This window comes from Artibeus jamaicensis, unplaced genomic scaffold, assembly GCF_021234435.1.
Source record: "Artibeus jamaicensis isolate MK-2021 breed Jamaican fruit bat unplaced genomic scaffold, CSHL_Jam_final contig_548, whole genome shotgun sequence".
Classification (NCBI taxonomy): domain Eukaryota; kingdom Metazoa; phylum Chordata; class Mammalia; order Chiroptera; family Phyllostomidae; genus Artibeus; species Artibeus jamaicensis.
In genome coordinates, this window is record NW_026521883.1 from 6,423,795 (window position 1) to 6,446,675 (window position 22,881).

At 47.2% G+C, this 22,881-nt stretch overlaps 1 pseudogene; it reads right to left on the reverse strand.

The window, feature by feature from the left end:
• Positions 1 to 16,261: 16,261 nt before the first annotated feature.
• On the reverse strand, positions 16,262 to 21,142 carry LOC119057032 (40S ribosomal protein S4, X isoform-like; annotated as a pseudogene).
• Positions 21,143 to 22,881: the final 1,739 nt, after the last annotated feature.

Sequence of the window (22,881 nt, forward strand, 5' to 3'; positions counted from 1 at the left end):
GAATGAGGTATAGATAGCATTCTGAGCCGAGGAGGAAGTGAGGCACCATGAGGCTTAGAGAGGAGGAAGGTCATCCTCAGACAATAAGAAGAGCAGATGTTCAGCAATTAGACGTTAAACGTTATCTCTGCTAATAACTTTTGTCATGGGCAAGGCCCCCAGTTTAAATTCTTTAAGGGAGAGACAAAAGTTTCTCTTGAGCCTGCAGGGTCTTAATTGCCTTTGGATCAAAATAATTCACCTGCCAGAGCAGCACATCTTGGAGAGGCCTGTTTTGACCCCTTCAGGTATGAGGTGATATCTCATTGTAGTTTTGATTTGCATTTCCCTGATGATTACACATCCTTTCATGGGCCCATTGTCCATCTGTATGTCTTTTCGAGAAATGTCGGTTCATGACCTTTGGTTCTTTTTTAAATTGGATTGTTTGATTTTTTTGATGTTGAGTTGCATGAGTTCTTTATATATTTTGGATATTAACCCCTACTGGATATATCATTTGCAAATATCTTCTTCCATTCAGTAGGTTGCATTTTTGTTTTATTGATGTTTTGTACCTTCGTGGTACAAAGCATTTTAGTTTGATGTAGTTCCATTGATTTATTTTGCTTTTGTTACATTTGCCCTAGGAGACATATGTCCAAAAAATATTGCTAAAATGATGTCAAAGAGTTTGCTGCCCATGGCTTATTCTAGAAGTTTTATGGTTTTAGGTCTTACATTTATGGCTTTAATCCATTTTGAGTTTGTTTTTGTATGTGGTATAAGAGAGTAGTCTAGTTTCATCTTTTTGCTTGTTATCTGTCTGGTTTTCTTAATACCACTTGTTGAAGAGACCGTCTTTACCCCATTGTATATTCTTGCCTCCTTTGTACTAGATTAACTGACCGTATAGACATGGGTTTGTTTCTGGGTTAATTCTTTTACACTGATTTAAGTCTCGTGCCAGTACCATACTGTTCTGATTACTGTAGAAGAGGTCTTTTATAGGCATTTGTTTTTCCCATATGGATTATTAGAAAACTGAAAAACTTTCACAAGTTAAAGGAATAAATAAATGACTTTCTTCTATCATTGTGCCAGGTCTGTCTTCCTGGCAATTTCTGAAAGGCGAGAGTCATGGCTGATTCCTTTCTTTATTACCCACCCCTTTCATTATGCCTAGGACATGTTCCATTTCACAGATTTTTGTTTAATGTACAGATGCGTCAAAAATGGAGAAATAAATGCTTCCACTAAGATTGCAAAAATGTTTAGTTTTTATTTTTTAAACACATTTTATTGATTATGCTATTACAGTTGTCCCAATATTTCCCCCTTTGCCCCCTGCCACCTGAAATGCTCCATTCCCTCTGGCAATCCCCGACCCCTCAGTTCATGTCCATGGCTTGTACATAGAAGTTCTTTGGCTTCTCCATTTCCTATGCTGTACTTTACATCCCACTGTCTATTCTGTACCTACTAATTTGTACTTTTTAATCCCTGCACTTTTCCCCCATTCTCCCCCTTCCTCCTTCCAACTGATAACCCTCCAAATGATCTCCATATGTATGATTCTGCTCATCCTCTAGTTGTATTCTTAGCTTGTTTTTTAGACTCAGTTGTTGGTAGTTGTGAATTTATTGACATTTTAATGTTCATACTTTCACCTGCTTCTTCTTCTTAACTAAGTCCCTTTAACATTTCATATAGTGAGGGCTTGGTGATGATGAACTCCTTTAACTTGACCTTATCTGGGAAGCACTTTATCTGCCCTTCCATTCTAAATGATAGCTTTGCTGGATAGAGTAATCTTGGTTGTGGGTCCTTGCTTTTCATCGCTTTGAATACTTCTTGCCAGTCCCTCCTTGCCTGCAAAGTTTCTTTTGAGAAATCAGCTGAAAGTCTTATGGAAACTCCTTTGTAAGTAGCTCTTCTGCTTTTCTCTTGCTGCTTTAAAGATTCTCTTTTTACCTTTAACCTTTGGCATTTTAATTATGTTCTTGGTGTGGTCCTTTTTGTATCCACCTTGTTTGGGAATCTCTGTGCTTCCTGGACTTACATGTCTATTTCCTTCACCAAATTAGGAGAGTTTTCTTTCATTTTCAAATGTTCTCTATTTCTTGTTGTTTCTCTTCTCCTTACAGCATCTCTATTATTCAAATGTTGGTACATTTGAAGTTGTCCCAGAGGCTTCTTAGACTACCCTTGTTTGGGGGAGATCTTTTTTTCTTCTTGTTCTGATTATTTTTTTGGTTCCTTATGTTCCAAATCATTGATTTAATTCTCAGCTTGTCCATTCCACTGTCTATTCCCTGTAATTTTTCTTTATTCACTTAGCGTGAACTTCACTTCTGCCTGGGTCTTTTTCATGCTGTTGAAGTACCCAGTGAGTTCTTTGGGCATCCTAACAACCAGTGTTTTGAACTCTGCATCTTAGAGATTGCTTATCTCCATTTCATTTAGTTCTTTTCCTGGGTTTTGTTTTGTTCTGTTCTTTCATTTGGGCCATTTTCTTTGTCTCCTCATTTTGGTAGCCTCCCTGTGTTTGTTTCTATGTAGAAAAAAATGTTTTTAAAGTTAACGGGGAGAAAGGGAGGGAACCACGCAGCTGTAGCAGTGCAGCGAGAAAGCCATGTGCTTCTGGCAAAGTGGGGACTCCTGCAGCCACATGAAGGAAAGAACCATGCTGTTACAGACCCCTGCAGCTTTGGTAGAGGAGACCCATGTGGCTTTGGGGTGCTCTCTTTGGCCGTGTGGCCTGGGAAGCAGAAGAGACTTTGCCTGGAAGAAGGGTGAAAGAACTCTTTGCCAGTAGGCCATGAGAAGGTGCCACATGGCTTTGGAGTAATTAGAGATCCTGCCTGGATGGTGACCCAGCGGACGGAGCCAGCAGCCTAGATCCTGGACGTGTGCTTCTTTTCCTGAGTTATGGTACCCCGAATTAGGGCAGGGGGAGGAGGAAGCACTGTGGGCGTCTGTGGTTATCCTAAAGGACTTTGATATTTTAATGGGGACATTGGGTCACTACTTTAAGTCTGTATAGCAGTAAGTAAACCTTTCCTTTCCTTTCCTTTTCACAAATAAAATAAAGGTAACGGGTTATTCCCCATCGAGTGTCACCATGTCACTCAACATGTTTTCTCCATTTTCTTCATCATAATTCACAAAAGACTGGCCTGGGAGATGTGTTCATGTTAGCTAAAGAAGGGGGAAATGAAGGGGCTCTGCTGGCACTTTAAGCTGTGTCATTTAAGAAAGTCAGTAGCCCTCTCTAGATCTCAGTTTCAACTAAAAATGAGGGTTAAAAATACCTGTTTCAAGTGTACAGGGAAGCCCTGAGATGCCAGGCGAGTGAAAGAGCATCACAGCCATAATGACTTACAACTGCATTATTAGAAGAGCTACCTAAGGCCAAAAGATTGGTTCAGGGTCATCCAGTGAGTCACTGACAGACACCGACACCTCTAGGTTGTGCTCTCCACTTGGTGCCTCACCTACTCACCCCCGGAAGACTCTAGCAACATAAGGGGAGAGTGTGCTTTATCTTCATCACCCACCAGCCCCTTGGGGCAGTTGGGACCATCAGCTCCATGGAACATCCTGGAAGTATTTGTAGGGAGATAGCTATCTGGCTGGGATGAGGTCAGGGTCACAGACTCAGGCTGTACCCATCAGATAACCTTCTGGGCACATGTACCTGCAGACAGCCTGGGCTGGTGGTGAGGGAGTGGGGGTGCAGACACCCCTCTAGTACACACAGTCGGTGTTGCACCCATATCCCCACAGCCTGCCCTGGAGGTCACCTATAGCTGTGGTGAACAGATTCTTGCATTCACAGGCTTTTTCCCTCAAAGCTTGCTCCTCTCTGTCTGAGGGCTTTCTGTAGAAGCAGGAGTCTGTGGCAGGCTGACAATATGGAACATCAATAGCCCCAGATGTAAGCTTAGGACATCAATGGTCCCAGTGAGGAACAGTTGTTGATGGATAACAGCTTCCTGGCCTCTCAGAGGGTCCCTGGTGGGACTGAGCTCCAGCTGCCCAGAGGAATAACATGCTCATCAATGCTCCTTAATAAGGGGGTGACTTTCCTGCCTTCCCTAACAGTTTCCCACTGCTTTGCCTCAACTTCCTGGGACTGTCCCCCAAAAGGCACTTCCCACCAAACCCTTGTCTGTGTGAGTCTGCTTTAGGGAGATTCAGGTGAGGACTGCTGCCTCTATGCTCTCCAAGCGGAGAGCCAGCTAGGCGGGTAGAGCATCGCATCCACATACCCCTTCAACAAGTCCATGCCCTGGGCACACTTCCTCTGTGCATCTTCTCTGCAAAGGCTACCATGTTAGGCAAAGGGACACCTGACAGCCAGGTGGTCAGGTCCCAGGGTGGAGCAGCTTGGGGGGGCTTAGCTGTCACCTGGGCAATTTGTTTGGCTTCTATTCCCAGTCAAAGTTGCTCTTTGAGAGGTAAGGCCAGGTCAAGGAAAAATCACCTAATTGAGAAGTAGGAGAAGCAGCTCCAGGGCCCAAGTGGTCTATTCGTTCCTTCATCCATTCATTCATCAGTTTTTTTTTTTTAGAGCAAACTATGGGTAAAGGCTTGTGCTGGAAGCAAACATGTAGCAGCAAGAAGACAGCAGCAGCTCCTCTCTCTATGGGGCATCTCAATTCAGGCCCTGCTGATGGTAGGGTTTGAAACAAGCCTTCCCCTGTCTGAGCTGAACTAGACCATCTCCAAGGGCCTTTCTAGGCCAGAGCACCTGTGCCTCTAAGACAGAGTCCCTGTCAGTCATCCTGGAGCTAAAATTCTAATGGTTCCTCAAGGACCTGAGTATTTGCAGGTGGCACTCTACACAGAAATGAAGTGGTCAGTGTTACAGTCCACAGTGAAATTTCTTCCTTCAAAAAGAAACATATAATGGGAAGAAAGTTAAGAAAATTTTTTTTGATTTGGCAATAAAGTAGCCAACTCTGGCTCCCCAGTGTAGAGGGTACCACAGTCCCAGGTCCCCAGCTGCCATTCTCAGCTCAGAGTTAGAGGGTTTGTTAGATAGGACAAGGGTCTCAAGGTCTGGCCAGTTCTAAATGTTATTTCTTGCTAAATGTTAAAATGTAGCATAGTATTTTGCAGATGCAGCTGTAAACAGGATGAGCTGAGGAGAACTCAACCAGATGAAAGGAGTCAACTACAAAGAAAAAATCAACATGTAACTGACCAAACAGTGTATATAAGCAATGGCTAAGGTTCTCTTTGGAGAGGCAAAATTGTGGGTATAAATCTCCTGTGTTCTTTACTTTCTGCAAGTAAATAAAACTACCCTCCAACAAGCCATGTCTCATTTTTAATAGAGCCCCCCCAAGCGAGAAACCCCTTGGGTTCGGTAACAGGTTCAGGGCCTGGCCACAAGAGCCATCTAACCCGCTGGCCTGCACACACCTATCCACATGGTTAGCTGTAGAGGACATAGGAGGAAAGTTGGGGGTGGGACATAGGACTCTCACCACCAAAGGGACCCTGGCCAGAAGTCACTCCCATGGCCTCCAACTCAGGCCTCCATGAAGGAAGTTCTGTGGTCCTGACCCTGTGCTGTGTGAGCAGTGTCAGGGGAGAGGCAGAAACACCTACAGCGTGGACACTTAGGGTCAACACGAGGTCACGAGAACAAGTGGCTGGGTGGCAGGCTTGGCCAGGGCCAGGCTGCCAAGCCCACGCACAGCCCCTTTGCCATCAGCTTCTACGTAACTGGTAACATTCTGCAGGTCGCTCGATCAGATGTTGTGGGAGGTGTCGCAGCTGCCATTCCTCTTTGTAAATACACTAGGAACAGAGTTGGTTTTGACCCCGACTGTGGCCTCCGGAGCCTGTGGCTTGCTGGTAATGGTGGGCTTCTCTCCTTCTGCACCCCCTGCCCTGTCCCTTTTATCTGTACAATGAGTAGGAGAGTGCAGTCTCAAATCCAGCTCTGTTTGCCCTCGAAGCCCACAATCTTAACCTCTATAGTACAGGGTCATTGGGCGAAATTGTCTTAAGCCCTCTGCCTGCTCTCTGGGCCTCTCTCCAGCACTCCCAGCCCCAGGTGGCCAGGGTCCTTTTGGTAAGCAGAAGCCTCCCGTTGGGAGGGAGGCAGCAGACAATAAACCCATTCAGGCTGAAGTCTTGTGGATTTATTGTGTTTCCCACTCTGGCCATGAGTGTAATCTCAAAAGGGGAGGTGGAACCAGAATAATTATTGTTTTAAAAAAATGGCTGAATTAGCTGTGTGACCTTGAGTTACTTACTCAACCTCACTGAGCCCCCAGTATGTTCATCTATCCTGTGGGCATAACATCATCTTTGCCTTGTGGTTGTAACAATTAAATGTGGAAAGTGCCCAGTATGTAAACCATTTAGAATCTTGGGCCCAACAAAAGAGAGATCCTGGTTTTCTTCACGTGCGAGACCCGCCACACTGATTTTAAGCTTCCTGCCTTTCCTCATAGAAGCAGGGGCTGCCTTTCCTTGGTGAATGATTTTGAACAAGGTTGCCTATTTTTAACAAGGGTCTGTGAAAGCCTGTGAGAGGTAACAGGACTCTGAGAGGCCCCCACTCCCGGCTCAACCCTAAAAGAAATCTGCACAGAGTCTGCGCCATGCGCTCCAAACCCCTAACACCACTGGCCTGTGTTTCTCTAAATTTCTACCAAAGAACCCTTTATAGCTGCAGAGAAGAATGTATATATACTGCCAGGAGGTTTAGATATGCATATGGAATTGGCTTCCTGCCAGTAGGAAATTTCTTAGAATACACTTGTGTGCTCATAAAAAATTCCTGCAGATTCTTATATTTTATGCCAAAATATATATGTATTTAATTTAAAATAAAAGAAAAAGCATGTCTCCCCACCCCCATAAAATCTTCACATTGGCACTTCCAGAAGACACAGTATGTTCAGCCTGTGGCTACATGCTCTGCCCGGATGAGCCACAGGCCCCTCCGGGTCTGACTGTGTTGCTCAGGAGTCAGAGCAGGAATCTGACCGCCCCCCCCCACATCTCTTGACCCCCCAGCCCTGGACCTGGACTGCTCAGCCACTGCCCACTCCACACACACTGCATAAATAAAACACAGACTTAGCAAGAGCACAAGACACACACAAACTGAAAAGTCTCACCATCGTTTGGGGAGAAAATGGGAGTTAAAAGACCTAGGTGGCCTGGGTGCCATATTCGTCAGGGACCTTAGATGGTAAGGAAGGAACAGAGATTGCCTCTGGGGAACTTACTCAGAAAGTACTTTCTTGTTCACCAGGCATTGGGAGCTCGGTACCGGGTGAGACCTCGGGCCGCATGAGGGCGGACTGGTTTGGAGGCTTGGCGGCTGTGCGGGCTCTGGTCAGATGCGGCGGGCTGGTGGTGGGCGTGTGGAAATGGCAGCCGCCAGGCTGCGGGAGGTGCGGGGTCAGATAGTACTTTACTGAAGATGCGATTCAACGGGAAGGCAAAGCTGAAGCCCAGGGTCCAGAGCAACAGGCAGGAAGGCGGCTCCAGGAACCTGGGAAGCAGACACAGGACGGCGCTCACCAGAACTAGGATGAACTGGCCCCAGATGTTTTCTGTTTTTGTAACATCCACTCAAGATTCAACTTCCTAGAAGAGATTATCCGGTTGGCCTACCTGGGGCGGCATGGCCCGCCCCAGGCCAGGGATGACGGAGTCCCACCAGGAATGTCAGACGAAAAAGCAGTCAGTTAACAACCGTAATAGAACAACAATTAAAAAGAAAAAAAGTAAAAGAAAAAGCAGTCCGTTATGGGCAGGAGCAATTCAAAGCTCCGGAGCCAGCCTGGCTCTCCCCAGAGGGCAGAGAAGTCACCTTCAGAGGGAGAGTCTGCCGGCACCAGGTCACCAGCATCATCAGCTGCTTCTGCGTGTCCCTCTCTCAGAACACAGAACCTTGCACCTCGAGCAAGAAGGTTCCCCATAAAGTACAGAGGGCCTAGGAAAGAAAGCCCACGTGGACAGGCCTTGTCCTGAGTGGACGGCCCACAGTCATAATCAGAGCCACGGAAGAACAAGGGTTTCAGTGAGAGAGGAGAGAGACATGCCCGCACAGGGAGAACCCAGGCACAGGCCCCGGTGCCTGTGGGCAGCCTGACCTCCTCCGCAGTTTGGCCAAAGATGGATGGTGGCGTACAGGTCTTTACTCGGAAGTCTTGAGCCAGGACTGGTGTGTCAGCCAGAATCTTCTTTCTGCAATGCCAAAAACAAAAACAAAAAGAGAGGTAAACAAACAGACAAAGAACCTTACAGCAGGGACAGCTAGACACTCAGTATACAAATCACACAGGTTATATAAAGCAACCGAGTAGTGCGGACCTGTTCTGAGTGAAAAATTAGAGTCTGTAAAATGACTCTTTCCCCAAGTCCCCCAAACATAGGCCCCCTTTTACAGAACCCCAGGTAGCTGCTTCTCCCTTCTCAGCTGACAGCAAGGGGAGTCTCCAGAGTGAAGGCCCGGAGAAACAGGGCAGGGACATGGCAGCGCTGCAGACCTGCAGCCGGAGCTGAGGGTGAAGGGGGAGCCTCTCCCCACCCCCAGCTCGGGGAGGAAGAGCAGCTCTCCCCTGGGCCTACAGGGCAAGTGGCAAAAAGAACGGGAGACAAGGTGAGGGCGAGAGGGGAGGGAGGGAGAGAAAGAAAATGACAGTTCCTTTTATTCCTTCATTCTGTCCATCTTCCATTTGGAGGGAGCAACTGTTAGCAATGTCTCCTTACTGGTTTACTTATAGAGGACCGGTAATCAGATGAGAAATCAGCTACGTGTTATTTTCCTGTAGGCATTTTACAAAAAGGAAAAAGATACTTTTTTCTCCTCTTCCTCTCAAGAAGGCACAGCTGCTCCTGCCCTGGAGGACCAGGCCTTCCCCATCGTCCTCCAGACAGAAAGGAAGCTCTGTGGGGCGGGAGCTGCGCTGCTTTTCTTCTTGTTTCTCTAGCACTCAGAGAGAGCTTGGAATATGGTCTGAACTGCCTAAGTATTTTTGGATGAGTGAAATTTCTTTTGTCAGCTCAGATGTCCATGAGATTCCTGTTTCGCCCCACCCTCCCTCTGATTTGACCAAGTTTGAGTGCGTTATTGTTCTTTCCAATCAACGATCCCCAGCTGGAGCCCCTGCAGTGGTTGTGCACCCCGCGAGGTAGGCAGCATGTCCTGGAGCTGGAAAAGCAGGGCTACCTTGTTAGGTCTGGAATCAGAGGACCTACGTTTGTGTCCCTGCTCAGCTACCAGCTGTGGGGGCCTGGAGAGGTGACGGTGACGCTTTGGTGTGTCACTCAGAGCCCCAGCCCAGGGCTACAGCAGTCATGACCCTAGCAGCTGGACGTGTGGAAGGCTGATGACTTTCAGCTGAGTTCCCTGGGGACTTGCCCTTGGCCCAGAAAGGACTTCCTTTCTAAGGGTGACCTCCTCTTCCTGAGGCAGCCCAAAGATTGCCTCCGTTCAGGAAGAAGAAGGCATGGTCCCTCTTGCCCATAGGGAACAACTGGCGGAGCCACCTTGGTTCCAGAGCCACTTGTGGGACAGCCTGAGGCCTCCGTAGAGATGCCTCATAGCGCAGCTTCTGTCTGCCCAGTCCTGCCTTCTTTACTTCCCTGGTTTGGTACTGAGAGCAATTCCCGATAAACTCCCTGCACACCGTGCCTCGGAGCCTTCTATCCAGGAGCCCAAAATGCAACAAAAAGCCACTTAATCTCTATCCCCAGCCTCCTTGGGGGTGTTAAAAATATGGGCTTTGAAGTCTGACAGATTGAGATTTCAATTCTAGATCCACCACTTGCCAGCTCTGTGTTTCAGGGCAACTTATTTAACCTCTCTGAGGGTGTAGTAGACACTTCTAGTGCCCTGTGTCCGGTCCCCTCGACTTAGCTGTGATAGCAGGGAACAGTTTCATTCCAGCTCAGACTCCCCTGTGCTAGTAATGTCTCACCATTTGGAGGGATGTCTCCGGGCCACGGGATCTCAGTGTACTTCACCGACGTGTCTGGGCCATAACGTGGGCAGGACTTATTTTCCATCCCCGAAAGTGAATGCATCACACTTGCCACTTTTTGCTCATTTGACCTCATTTACATGATGTCCTTGATATGGTGCACTGATGTGATGTCCTGTGAAAACTCCAGATGGTCTAGGTGCCTTCAGACTACGTTACAATGGAAGGCGGGAGAGTTAACACAGCTCTGATGCAAAACACAAATGTACCCTGTTGTCTGCTCCAGGTGAATTTTCTCTTTTCCTTTCTGACAGGGAGAGAAAATGGGGCAATAAACAGGCAACAGGTACTAGAAGCTGTGTTGATCTGCTCAGTGAAGATACCTTCTTAGCACAGCAGCAACAATCAGGGCTCCTTCTTGGTGAAGTTTGTGGCGGTTTACTCTCATGAAACATTTTACCTAGTGGATTAAGTGATAGAGAACATTAAGTGACAGGGAACATGACAGAGACCACCATTCCTGCATTCTTTCATCTTTGAGGGTGGCACTAATTCCTGTCATTCCCCTGGGCAAACAGTCTTGCATTTGATTTATCATCGGGGTGAGAGGCAATTTCAGAGACTTCAACTGGCCTTCTGTACTGTACTAGTCTTATCCCATAGGCCGAGGAGCCAATGTTGGGGTTCTACCAACAGCTAAGTATGTCCATTCCAAGGATATGCTCAGAGGCAGCGATCAAGCCACAGCGGACTCATGGCCCCGGTGAACTCACTGTGAGCCAGAGCTAGGCCGGGGCTCCATTACCACCTGGCCCTCGTGCCCTCCTCTTCCATGTCAGTTCAGACCCTGGGGTCAGTCAGCCTTCTTCAACGTCCTTGCCGTTCCCCCTTTCTCATGCTCAATTACACAATGAAATGGGCATGGATACTTTTTGAAAAGAACTGGTGAGAACACAACTGAATTTGCCATGAGGTCGCAGGTTGTTTAGTCAATGGCTCAGGTCCAGAGACAGGGTAAGGAATCCTGATGTTTTACTGGGGGCGGCTGCTTTTAGCCCCTGATCATCCACCCTTGACTTCTTTTGATTGTCTAAATTAAGCAACACAGTGTTGGCCACCCACCTATTCTGCCTGTAGGAAACACTGTGTTCTTTTAACCATATCCACAGCCCTCTGTGGCTCAGGCTCTCCTGAATGCCCCTCCCATCTGGCTGTTCAGTGCAATAATTGCGCCCACCTGAGCTCTAAAGGTTAAGCACTGCCACCTGACTTCTATGACTTTGGGATTCTCTAATCCCTGTAAGAGCATCTTCAGCTGTCAGTGACGCCAGTCCTCCACACCCCCGCCCCGCCCCAGCTCCTTCCTTACTGCTTCAAAGCCGAGTGCTCTCCAGGGCTTCCCACGGAACAGGGCTGGCTGGTGAGTCTCTGGCCCTCTTTGTGTTAAAAGACAGAATTCAACAGATTAAATTGGAAAATCTAATTTGCTTTATTAAGCAATTCATGAATCAGGCAGCATCCCATCTAGCTAGCAATTCGAAGGATGCTCCAAGGAGTTATACAAAATGGAAGGTTTTTATAGGCAGGAAGAGGGTGGGACAAAGAAGTTAAAAGAAACAGACTCGTACATAACAGAGAACAGACTGACGGTTGCCAGATGGGAGGGGGTTGGGGGCTGGGTGAGAAAGGTGAAGGGATTAGGAAGTACAAATTGGCAGTTACAGAACAGTCACAGGGATGTAAAGTACAGCAAAGGGAATACAGTCAATAATACTGTAATAGCTATGCATGGTACCAGGTGGGTACTAGACTTACCGAAGGTAACACTTTGTAAAAAGTATATGATTGTCTAACCAGTATGCAGCACACCTGAAACTAATATAAAATAATATTGAATGTCGACTGTACTTGATAAATCAATCAATCCATCCATCAAAGAGTGGATTATTTTTGTCAAGAACACTTTCCCTTAGGAAAAGTCAGGGGACCTTATCGGGCAGATCGCCTGTCATCAGGAAATCCCACAATGACTGGTTTAAAAATGTCGCTCCTGGGAGAGGCTAAATCTGCAATCGGGTAGTTATTAAGTTTTGATTTGCTGATGTGTTTGTTCGGCAAGAGTGGCTCCATTTTGGCCTGCTGTTCCTTTTTTTTAAAACCCTGTGCTTAGACCCGCCTGTATGTCCAGGTCTGCGCTGTCTGACCCCTTCCGCCATGTCTGCCTTGGCAGTTCTGACATTCCTGCCTCACTTCCTGTGGACCGCCGCTTCCCCCACACTTTCTAAGACCCATCTTTAAAGTATGTTAGCACCAACTCCTGGGGTCCTTGCCAAGGTATTAACTCTTGTATCCTGGGAGAGTACTTCCACGTCAGTACCTGCTCTTATCCAACTTTCCCTCCCTCTGCTGTTGACCCGGCCCCTCAGGATTCAGGTCTGTGCACACTTCCTGCCAGAATGCATTAGCCGGATCATGTAGCTCCCTCGGGGTATAGTCCTTCTGCTCTCTTAGCAGCCCAGCCCTACTGGGAGTTGGTACTTATAGTCCATCAGAGTCAGAAAGGGGGTGGAGGGCTGAGGGAGACAAGCGTTATCTTCAGGGGACCTGCTTCATTTGAAAACACATGTGACCTTCCAACTAGGGGACCAGTATCTGTCAAGAAGCAGGCCACTTCTGCAGGCCCGGTGTGCAGAAGGACTCTGACCTTGGCTTATAAGGCCTGTCAGGACTCAATAAGTCCTAAGGTCAGTCAACCCTCTGCAGGAAGGATTTCCTTAAAGGTTGCCCAGGAGGCCCTCTGGCTTTTGCCTTTTGCTTAGGTAATTTTTCAGTTTGCGACTGTCATGACTGCTCTTTAGTAAATCAAATGGGCTCAGCAACAGTCATTCATGTCCATAGTCCTTAGTCTCACTATTTCCCTCAGTTGCCAGAGACACTGCACAAGCCAGTGACCCCCTTCCACCCACATCTCACCCCAGTTCACCAGCGGGGGCGGTTTTCACAAGCATGAAGTTACAGCATGCCGGGGACCAACCACCCTTCTATACTAGTGATGGGTCTTCACTGATAGCTGGCTGGCAAGGACCCCTCTCCAAATCCCACTTCTGCCTCCCCGCGCACCCCCTTCTGACACTAACTGCCTTGGTTTGGGTCCCCTAAAAGCAGACTCTGAGATGGGGAATTGTCTGCAGATGGTTTATCAGGTAGTGCTCTTGGGAAACACAGCTGTAGGTAAGTGAGAGGACAGGTTTGGGAAGAGAGAAGCTGATTCCCAACGTGGCTGCACCTGGGACTTCAGCGCACCCTACAGGGAGCTCTGGACTGGGGGTTCCCTTCAGAGTGTCCCAAATAGAGGCAAGGAGGCTGGGCCTTTACATTTCCTCATTGGCCAGGTATCGCCTGCAAGACTGCCCTTGGGCGCTTGGCCTCACATTGCTGGAGGCAGCAACCTGTGGCCGAGGGCAGTTTCCGGTGAGGAAAGGAGCTGTGAGACATCAGTAGCCAACATTCCCGGCAGCTGGGAACGGAAGCGAGGACCCTGGATGGGGGAGCCCAGGAGGAATGCTGCGATGTCCACCAGAGCACCCACTGCATCAAGTTCTCGTGAGAGCTGAATGGGACAGGATGTGCTGAGAGCTCGGCAATGTGCCAGACGCATAATATTTTTGAAAAAAAGGCACCTGTTCTTGTTATTTATAATAATCATGATAGTTATAATTTTGTGATAATACAAGGCTGAACGATAGAAATTGTTGACATTTAACCATATCTGATTTATATGTATGGAGCAGTCATATGGTTTGTCCTGGTAATTAATAAGAACAATTAGTTTAATACCTGACCACTCATCTTGTAGAATTATTTGAGGACCAACTAGAGATGGGCATATGTAAAGACACTTTGTTATGTTGAAAGTTCTATTAAAATGTTGACACATTAGATTATTGGTATTATCTATTTTTACTACTATAGCACCTAATGGAATGAGTATGTTCAGGCTTCTCCAGCCAATGATAATATTTTATCTCCATTTAATATTCAAATTGCAATTTGCTTTGAACCCTGACCCGCATGGGCAGTCAACCCCTGCGTAGTTCCCAGCTGCTTTGGAGAGCCCTCGGGGCTGGGTTACACCAGCCCCAGACTTGCCCTTTGTGTTCCTCCCCTCCGGCTTCCTCAGCAGGCGCCCACACCCTCCGTGACTCTCACCTTGCTGGACATGGCCACCCTCGATGTGTGTCTGCCGCCCATGAGCTTACCACTCAGCCCCAAGCATGGCTGGGGCCCATTTCTCACAGCATCATACTTAACAGAAACCATGCACAGCTTCTAGCAGGAGCTGACGGAATCTGGGGACCATGGAAGCCGAGTAAAATGAGAGAAATCCTCACAACCTCGATCAAGGTGGTTTTTCTCAGAGCCCACAGATCCCAGGTCCACCTCTCTGTCCAGCCCCAGCCTGCTCCACATGGCAGGGTCCAGCTCAACTCCACCTGTTCTTGGAGCATATCTTCCCTCAATGAGAGGGAGGGGGACAGGGGAAGGGAGAGAGAGAGAGACTTCCCAAACGCCCATACCCTGAGCCCCCGACTTCTGCCCCAGGACAGTCTTCCTCCCAGGATGACTGGCAGTGGGAACTTCCCTTTGGTGGAATTTACCCCCCTCCTAAGGTCCTGGTCTTGCTCTTTGCAAACAGCAGGGCAATTACAGAAATACAGAACTGCCCAAGACAAGTACAGTTCAGGATATTGGGTATGTATACTATGTGCGTTCAGCCCAGCCTGGTCCAGGCCCTTTCCACAGTTTCTTTTCCAGGTGACAATCATGTCCAAATTAGAGTTCCAAAAACCTTTCAAAACATTCATTCAAAGTACCCACAGTTTTGTAAGAACAAGTAACAGATTATTACCCAGGGAACTCTTAAGACAGAACTGAGAAACCATTCTCTACCCTCTACACACACAAGAGCACGGTCTTAGCTGAGTGTCAGCTACATGCACCATACATGTGAGAGTTCTTATGAGCTTCCCAGTCCCTGGGGGTGAAAGTCATTAGAGCCCTGGTTGAAGGGACAAAGGCCTATCCAACACTGGAACAGACCTAGCACGCTTTTTATCATGTACTGCTGGAAAACTGTGATTGGCAGCTTCTAAAATAGCTCCCAGTGGTCCCTGCCTCCCGGAATTTACGCCTTTGGGTAATGCCCTCCTTGTGTGTTTGAATGTGTGCACATGTGCATGGTGGTTGGAGTGGGGGGGACAGCTGGACCTAATCCTAACAACTTTATCCTACCCTAACAACTGGAACACAACAAAAGCAATGGCTGTCACTTCCAAGAGTAAATTCTCAGAGCCAGGGGCTGCCGACTTGCTGCACTCTCTTCTCAGCACACTTACTTGAGGACATAAGGTGCCGCTATGCAGAGGCACATCTGTCCAGGCCCTGAGAGGAGCTAAGCCACTGGGTCCAACAGCTCCCAAGGAACTGAATCCTGCCAATAACCTCGTGACTGAGCTTGGCCTCTGATCCCAGTCCTGCCCTGAGAAGACTTCAAACTCTGCTGACGCCTTGATAACAGCCCGAGAGAGGCCCTGAGCAGAGGACCCAGTAAAGCAGCTCCCAGGTTCCTGACCCACAGAAACTGAGACAGGAAGGCTGTTGTTGCAATCCACCAGGTTGTGGGGCTATTTGTTATGCAGCAATAGATAATTAAGGCAGGAATAATCTTCACGATGCATTCTTAAGTAGAACAAAGTGCAGAAAAATGTGTATAATATTATTTATATAAAAAGGGAAACTATTTCATATGTGTGTGATCCATGTAAGTGTGTGTCCATATATATTTTTTCTTCTATGTGCATAAAATGTCCCTGGAAGGACATATATTGCATTTATAATTTGGAGGGAGGAGAGGACTCTGTGTTTGGGGGAGAGGGAATTTTCACTATATACCTTTTTTAAAATAAGTATTTTCTAGGCCCTGGCTGGTGTAGCTCAGTGGATTGAGTGTGGGCCTGTGAACCATACAATCGCGGTTCGATTTCCAGTCAGGGCATATGCCTGGGTTGCAGGCCAGTTCCCAGCAGGGGATGCATGAGAGGCAACCATACATTGATATTTCTCTCCCTCTCTCCTTCCCTTCCACTCCAAAGACAAATAAATAAAATCTAAAAAATAAAAAAATAAGTACTTTTTTGTTTATGCCATTACAATTGTCCCAGTTTTCCCCCTTTACTCCCCTCCACGCAGCCTGTCCCCAACTTCCATAGTCAGTCCCTACCCCATTGTCCGTGTGCATGGGTTCACTATACATACCTTTTATATCTTCATTGTGTAGTATTCGAATTTGTTGACTCTTCAAAGATAAACATATCTTTTCTGTGCTGTGTCACCTGTAATTAAATACAAAGACTCTTTCAGTCACGTCACCTAGAGCTCATTCCACCCGCTGCTCTGTCTGGCCGCCGGTCTTGTCTCTCTCCTCAGCAACTGGGAGGCAGACACCCTTTCCCCGGGGAAGGGAAATCCAGGGTTTGTTGTCTTTGCTAATCACACGAATGTTGGAGAGCCTGCTGGCAAGGCTGTTGCCACTGGCATCTTTCACATGAACTACATCCGAAGAACCAGTGTGTCTCTCTCTGTTGGTGATCATGCCAGTTCTCCCCAGGTTAGCACTTCCAGTCACCATACACAGGGCACCAGTGTCAAACCTGATTAATGAAACCAGAAATCTGCCAGCCTCCAAATCAGTCTGAATGGTGTCACTCACCTTGATGAGGGGATCTGGGTCACGAATGGTGCAAGCATCATGGGTCACCAGTTGAGGGATTCCTTTTGTGTCCACAAAGATCTTCATTTTGCACAACTGGTACTTGGTATCCTCGGGTGCAATACAATGAACGGCAAAGCAACCCTTGGTGTCATAGACCAGATGGAAATTCTCTCTGGTCTTGTCAATGCTGATCTTGTCACATCCATAAAAGCAGCAGGGTGGGTTATGTCAGTTCGGACCTTGCCATCAATCTTAATAAACAGCTGCATGCAGGTCTTCTTTACTCCGCCTCCTGCTAGAGCATACCTAAGTCTGTTCTTTGTGAAAATAATGAGAGGGAGACATTCTCTTAGCTTGTGGGGACCGTAGATGGACAAGGAGCAGACACACGGGTCAGCTTATCTAGCATCCAGCGCTTTGGAGCTGCCACACGCTCCAGATGCTTCTTGGGGCAGCGTAATATATGTTTCAAATAATAAAAATAATCAAGAAAGCACCTTGAGAAATGAGAGTGAAAATAATTTTTAAAAGCAGTTAATTAAGCCCCAAACTGAAGAGCTATTATTGATTTGTGCCTGCCTTTTACTCCCCACCTTTAAGTGCCATCAACTCTACTTCCAGAGTGTTCCAAAGCTGTCCCACTTCCCCTTTTCCATCATCACTCTTCTGCGTTAGACCCAGAAACACACATCTTTTGCTTGGACTAGATGATTGCAGTAGCTTCCTAACCATCCTCCCTGCTGCTGCTCCTACCTCTCTTTCTGATCATGTCCCTCCCAGCTGCCAGCGAGATCTTTAAAAATTAAAAATTGGATCAGGTCACTCAGCTCACACCGGAGTTTTCAGGCCAAATTTTCACTTTCTCTTCTGCCATCTTTGGTATAGGAGATAGCTTCCAATTTTAGAAATACTCCTAAAAAAAGGGAAGAAGGTGCTAATATTTATTGGGTGCTTATGTAAAGCAGACTTTACATATATTATACTATTTACTTTCCATAACAGTGTTATGGTAGGCCACAATTACTGTTCCTATTTTCGGATGAGGACAGTAGAGGTCAAGGAGGCTGCAGGAGAAGGCCATGGGAACTGTCTGTTGAGCACCCCCTTCCCCTGGGACTCACCTCCCCTTTGCTCCATCTACTTCCTTATTGTAGGAGCTGTCATCATCTGCAGTTATCCCGCCTCCTGGCCACCACTGATTGGTTCAAGGGCAGTCATCTGACCCAATCTGGGCTTCAGAAACCCCGGATCCTGCAGGAACCCTTCCCCACCTGCTAACAGCTGCAGGGAGACAAGTGAGCCAGAACAGGAGACAGACTTTTGACTATTATCACTCTCAGCTGAGAAGATGGATGCTGAATGGTGGTGGTCAAATTTCCCTGGGTTTGGACCAGGAAACCTAGCGACTCCTCCCCCTTCTACACTGAAATTGAGTTTGTCACTTTCTCTGCACCTCAGTACCAGTGTTTGTTTGTAAAATAACGGGATAGGGACTGGTGGGGTGGCTCGGACTGGAGATTATGTCTGAGGATCCTAACTCGCTCTGTGACCCTGGGAACCGTGTTTCCCCACTCTGGGCTCTGTTTCCTCAACTGTAAAATGAGCATTGAGTTGAAGATGGCAGTGGGGAGGAGGGGAATGGATGAGAGACCTCCCTAAAAGGTCTTTCCAGTTCAGAAACTCACAGGACCATCAGAGGTATCAGGATGTCTCCCCTCTCAAGAAGAGACAGACATCTTCCCCCCTAACTTTCTGGCTGAGCCCCGCCTGGCCTCTTTAACGATAGGATGGTGGACCTTCTAATCCAGGACTCCTGACTTGGAAGGGGCCGATCTCTCTGGGAACAAAATAACCACAGAGACGAAAACCATCTGTGGTGTGGTGGAGACCCTGCCAGAGGCCCCATAGCAGCCTGCCTCTTGCCAAGACCCGAGCCCCCACCCCCAGCCCTCTCGGCAGCCCCTTGCGCCTGAGATTTGATTAAATGTTACATTTCCCATCATGCACTAGGGCCTGCTGCTCGGAGGTTACTAACTGCTCTTAAGAGTTCTTTATACAACTGCACTTGGGCTCCCAGCCACCAAATTCTTCCTGTTCATGCATTACTTAGATTAGCTAAGGATGTTGGCATTTAGAGCCAAACTCCAGCATTTATCTCTGAAGGCGGCCTCGTGACTGCCGCGGCTGTTATTTCTGTGCAGGACTCCTCTGCAGGATTGTTCTTTGTGATGTGAGGTGTTATACAGGCTCTTGTTGTATCTATAATTCTGCAGTTTTACAATTATTTGGCCAGGATTACATTCCGCCGCTGGCCTCTCGCACGCCGATTGGTCTAGAAGACCAGGCAGTAGACTGACCGCCTTCGTGCCCGAGCTCCTCCTCAGAAGACCCCAGCGAGCCTCTCTGCTCAGGTACCGCAGGTCTAGTGCCCTCACTACCCGGGGTGCAGAGAGTCCCTCACATTTGCATGACGTTTGACAGTTTATGAAACTTTAACTTACACTCATCCTGCTGTGGTTGCCATTTTACAAACGAGGGAATTAGGTTTCACAGAGGAAATCTTTGTCAACTACAAAGCAAAGCACAAAATAGTAATAATTTCACTAAGCAGCCCAGTTTCTTAACTTTGAGACTAAGGCTGCTCCCACTGCACCACAACTGCCTACTGTTGTACTAAAAGAAAACCAACTTTGAGAAATAGATGCCCCACCCACCATGGTCCACACCAGATGTCAGGGCCAGGCTCAGCTGCTGTAACAAAGAGCTCTGATAGAACTGTGGCTTCAGGAGCAAAAGAGTTAATTTTTTTCTCATAGGATAGTCCACGGGGGCTTGCAGCTCTGCTGTACACAGTCTGCTGTGAGGGTGCAGAATGAGCCACCCTGAGATGTGCCTTTGTGGTTTACAGAATGTTTTAAGCTAAAGGCAACCAAAACCTTGTGGGTTTAAATGAAACTTCTGCCTGCACCTCCTCTTCCCTTTAACTACCTAGAAGAATTTAAATGGGAGGTCTTGTCCATAATGAAAATCATCAGAGATGATCTTTTTTGACCCATCTATATGGCAAGGCAAACTTACCATCCTGCAAATAACCTTCCTCCCCTCGGAAGCCTCTAGGTGATCCTTAGCTCAAATGTCAGATACTTCATTTTCCCTTACTGTCTTGGAACCTCTTCTAACTTTGTTTGTATGTATGGTTTCCACATATACGTATGAAAAGATATTTGGTTATTTTCTCTTGTTAATCTGCTGTGTGCAAATTTCATTACTAGACCAGCTGAAAGAAACTTGAAAGGTAGAGAAGTTTCTTCCTCCTCCACACGAATAAGACCCAGGTTTTCTCCAAGTTGTTGCTCTGCTGTCTCCAGAGTCCATTTATGATCTGCATGATTGAAACTGGTTCTGCAGCCGCATCTGGTTTGCAGCTGGTGGGAAGGGAAAAGAGGAGGAGGCGTGTTCAAGATCTTAAGGCCTGAGTTCCCAAATGTCACATATCATTACCACTCACAAATGAGTAGTCACATGGCTACCCTTAGCTGCAAGGAGGCGCTGGGAAATATAATCTAGCTGATTGCCCATGGAAGAAAGGGAGATGGATTTGGCTGGGTAAGTAGCAAGATCTCCCATGCAAAGCTTTGAAAATCTCCAACTGTTGTTTATACTCTCTGACCTTCCCCAGCGATAGCTCTCGCTCTCTCTCTAGCCTCTACCTGCACCTGAAAACCTACCATCTAAGGCCCCCTTTGGATTTTGAAGGCCCTTTGATCTTATAACAATCATTATTTAAATATTTTTTATTCTTTTGATTATAATCTGTCCTCTATACTCAATACATAATACAATCATCTTTTAAATCCTCAAAATAGCCCTAGCTGGTGTGGCTTACTGGATTGAGTATCGGTCTGTGAACCAAAGGGTCACTGGTTCAATTCCCAGCCAGGGCACATGCCTGGGTTGCAGGCCAGGCCCCCAGTAGGGGGCTGCATGGGACACAACCACACATTGATGTTTCTCTCCTTCTCTCTCCCCTTTCCCCTCTCTCTAAAAATAAATAAAATCTTTTAAAAATAAAAATAATAAAATCCTCAAGACACCCCATTAAGAGAGCATCATTATCATCTTTTTGTAAGTGAGGAGATTAAGACTCTGGAAAACTGAGTGTATGATCCAAGGAGGAGTCAGAATTTGAATTCAGTTCTGTCCAGCTTCGGAGACCGCCCTCCTCCTGCCATGACACAGCGATGCTGGGTGGGTGCACTGTCACTACGGCTCTGCTTCTCATCCAGAAACACCTTCTGAAGAGCAGGTGCTGGTCCAGGAGCCAGGTCTGCGGGACCTGAGGGGACGGGCAGGTGAAGGTCCGAAGTCTCTTTTCAGAGCTCCTGTATGGCCTGGGGGATGGCGCCAGGTCCCAGGACAGCAGCATGTTGGGACCATCTTTTATTTTAGGACTATGTTGCAGTTCTCGTCCAGAAACTCTCCAGGGCTATGACCCAGACTCTTCAAATTTAAAAAAGCAGTTCTTAACAAAACCAAACCATGTGTCTTTTTTTTTTCTCCTTACCCAGGGACATGCTTACTGATTTCGTAGAGAGGAGAAGGGAGGGAGAGAAACACCGATATGAGAGAGAGACATTGATCACTTGCCTGTTGTACACTCTGCCACAGGGGACCTGACCCACAACGCAGGCGTGTATCCTGTCTGGGAATCGAACCTGCGACCTCTTGGTTTAAAGATGACGCTCCAACCAACCAAGCCACACAGACCAGGGCTCACAGCACATGTTTTAGTTCCAGATATTGTTTTACAGAAAAGGATAATCGAACAAGAAAAACTTTTTTTCAAAATCCCTGGAAAAGCCCCACTTCTCTTATTACCTATGGACCGATATATGACGTTAAGCCCACGTCCATTGTGTTTTTGGACAATCTTGTAATTAACTTCTGGGACATCAATACCGAGTCAAGGGCAAGGAGGAGGGGCCACATGTTCAACAACTTCATGTGACAAACTTATTGTCTGCCTCCGTCGGTGAGTACAGGCAGAGAGTTTCCAATTCCAGATAGAGGGCAACGAAGAGTTATCGAAAATGAGACCCACGCAGGGCTTTCCTTTTTTTCCCACTGTGCAAGTCCCTCGCTCGGGCTCATTCGCTCCAAGTCACCACCTTACCTCTGGGCTGCTCCCGAGGCCTCCACATTTTTCTTTCAACTGAACTGACATCTTTTCCTAACAACATCCGTCTGCAGCCCCTGGTGTTTCCTCATCATCTAAACTAAATCTCATTCCTTCGCCATATGACAGCTCTTTACTTATCTAAAGATACGGCCCTACCTCCCAGACGCTCCTTTCCTCCGGAGGAAGATTCCAGGTCCTTTTAACCCTTTCTTGGGTAATAGCTCTGAGTTTTCTAACCCCATAAGAAGCTTCTCTGTACCCAATTCTCGTTTGTTCATCTCCCTTATATTGGTCAGGAATCTTTTGGTGAGTTGTGACACAAGTCCAATTCAAATCAAAGTAAAACTGATAAAGATGGGGGAGGAGTTGAGAATGGATTGGCTTGGGAAGCTGAATTCCAGGAAATGAATCTTTGCCTTCAGGCGTGGCTGGATCCAAGAGCTCAAACGGTATTATGAAGACTCAGCTTCAATGAAAACAGACACCCCCTCACTCTCTTACCCTCTCAGTCGCATGGGTTTCACTGTCTTATCTTTCTGCCTCCCAGAGTGCTCAGCACAGAGGGGGCTGAAAACAGCCTGCTGAATGGACAAGTGGTGCTCCGAGAAGAAGGCCAGCTCTGTGCAAAAAAGGAAATGACCCCAACAGGAGGCAAGTTACTCAACACATATGTGTTGAATGCCTACTCTGTGCCCAGGCATTGCTCCAGATTGTGGATGAAAAGAGCGTGCGTAATAAATCATGAATTTCTAACTGGGCAGGTCATGGTGGGTAGTCAGACCCCAGGTTTAACATGCTCTTAGTAAAGGTTTTTAAGCGAGCCCTGTCCAGTTTGTTCTTGGGCATCTGGGTTAACACACCTCTGAAACGCCAGAGCAATACCCCCTGAAGTCACAACCACCTTTAAGAAAGCACAGAATCGTAACTAATCCCTAATCCAGTTTTTCCTCGCTTTCTCCCACCTCCATGTCTTCTTCCTTATGTTC